At 63.0% G+C, this 2,282-nt stretch overlaps 1 long non-coding RNA gene across 1 annotated transcript; it reads right to left on the bottom strand.

The window, feature by feature from the left end:
* Positions 1-586: 586 nt before the first annotated feature.
* LOC129138051 (uncharacterized) lies at positions 587-2,282 on the bottom strand. The gene is made up of 3 exons (XR_008540983.2): positions 1,397-2,282; positions 1,120-1,310; positions 587-848 (listed from the first exon to the last, which is right to left on the bottom strand). It is a non-coding gene; the product is annotated as an uncharacterized LOC129138051 (long non-coding RNA).

The following is a 2,282-nucleotide window of genomic DNA, read 5'->3' on the forward strand; positions in this document are numbered from 1 at the left end:
TCCCACTGGGGGCTGTGTACAAATGGATGAGGACCCCCCCTTGAAAGGCTCCTGGGTGGTGTAGGCCCTGGATGGGAGAGTTGGGGGGTAGAGCTGGATGTGGGATCTAGATCAGGGATGCTTGGGGCTTTTGATGCCCTGATATGGGATTGAGGAGGGGGCATGGTCAATGCTGAATGGGTGTGAACAGATGACTGGGGATGGGGAGCAAGGGAGATTCTGGTGGGGGAAGCACGGGGAGGTTGAGGTCAGAGCTGGGGAAGCTGAATTCCAGGTTGAGGAGAAGGAGGTGTCGTCGCAGATTGCAGGGAACCCAGAGGACTTGAGCAGGGAACCCCCTGGCCAGGTGGGTGTGGCAGTTGACATTGGAGTTGGGGTGGGGGTGGAGTCGGGGGTGGAGCTGCAGATGGCAGGGGCAGTGTTGAAGGTGGAGGGTGATGGTTGAGGCAGGGAAGGGGCAGTGGGGTGAGGATACCCCATCAGGTTGTCCCATGCCTCTCTGAGAGATGCCTGCCCTTCCACCTGCCCTTCTGGGGTCAGTCCCTCTCACTTCCCCCTTGGCTGAAAAACACACACAGAAGCTGGATGGATGCAGGTGAGTTTATTAGGCAGCATTGTCCCGCAGGGGACAGGCCTGGGTGGGGAGGTGGGGGGCAGCGGCTCCCAGGCTTGCCCCAGTCAGCACAGCAGGAGAGGGAGTAGAGGCAGCAGCAGGGCGGGAGCTAGGGAGGGCGGGGCCCTGGGCCCAGATTCTCATGGGTGGGACAGGCAGCCTGGACAGGAACCCGAGGTGCCCGTGGATGGTGTTACTTCAGTATCGTGTCGGCACACTGGTTGTTGATTTCTTCCTGTGGGGAGGGGTGGGAGGCTGAAGGGAGGGGTCTTCTGGGGAAGGAGGGATAGGATGGGGTTGATCGCGGAGGCTGAGCATCAGAGTGCGGAGGTCCAGCGCCCTGAGGTCTTGTGCCTGGGCAGCTGCCCGTGTGCGAGGAGGTTGCTTGGTGAGAGGTGGGGAGGTATTTGGGTGGAGAGAGACGCTCTCAGGGAACAGAGTCCCTGCTCTCAAAGGAGGTCAAGGGCTGTGGGGTGGCGCTGGTGGCCGGGCCCTGCTGCACTCACCAGTTGCTGCACGACGGCCTGTGTCTCCTCGGGGGTCATTGTGTCGGTCACGCAGTCCTTGAGTTTAGAGGATGTGTTTCTTTCCGGCTCCGTGAGGTGGTATCTGTTGACAGAGTCCATGTAGGTGTCCTTGTCTTTGGTCAGAAACTGGTTAATGACCGTCATAAGCTGCGGGCAGAGGTTCCTGGGCTCTGCGGGGAGAGTAGGAGCGTGTGATCAGGGAGGGGTGGGTGCCCCGGGGCTGCAGCGCGGCCCGGGCTTCCCTGGCGGGGCCTACCTGCGAGCAGCGGCAGCAGCAGGAGACCCAGCAGCGCCAGGGCTCGGGCGGACGCCATGCGGTTCGGGGTCGGGGCCGGTAGGTATGCGGGTCACACTGGGGCAGTGCGGACGCAGGTCCCTCTGGCATCTCGGGAGACGCGGTCCTTAAACTCCGTGTCCTGGGGGTGGGCCCGGGTGGCGTGGCTTGGCTGGACAGGGAGGGTAGGGGCGGTAGTGGGGTTTGTGGCACTCCAGCGTAGCAGGTTGCATCTGCGGGTCCCCGCCCCTACCCCGCCCCCAGCCCGTCCCATGGTGCTGGATCCAGGCAGCTGAGGTGCAGACGGGGACCCCTGGCTGGGCGCGGTCCTGGGCGCGTCCCTGCGCGGTCCAGGCGTCCATGCGCGCTGAGACTCTCCGCTGGCTCTGCGGCCTGCCCCGTCGTGTGTGCGTCACGAGGCTTGGGTGCACGCGTTTGAGAATGGGATATGTGTGTGTGAGTGGAATGCGCTGGCGGGAACGTGTGGGGTGTGTGTGGCACCTGAGGTTGGGGTGTTGACTGTGTGGGGTGGGGGTCTGTGATTATATGAATATGAGGGTGTGATTGCGGCTGGGACAGGGCATGTGGCTGCCTCTGCCTCTGCATCTGAGAGAGACAGGAAGTGATGGGAGAGTCTTGTGTGGGGGCCCTGCGGGGCAGGGACAGGGGACCCTTCTTCACTTTATGCCATCTGGAGGTGAAAAGCCAGCTAAGTAGCGGGCTTCATCCTGGGGACAGAGGCTGGGAGACTGCAGCTGAAAGGTGTGGGCTCCAGGAGGGCTGCAGGGGGCTGAGCAGCAGGGTCAGGGAGCAGAGGGCCACCCTCCCTCCATCTTCCTTCCTTCTCTGGACCCCAGAGCACTGTGTC

This window comes from Pan troglodytes, chromosome 20, assembly GCF_028858775.2.
Source record: "Pan troglodytes isolate AG18354 chromosome 20, NHGRI_mPanTro3-v2.0_pri, whole genome shotgun sequence".
Lineage (NCBI taxonomy): Eukaryota > Metazoa > Chordata > Mammalia > Primates > Hominidae > Pan > Pan troglodytes.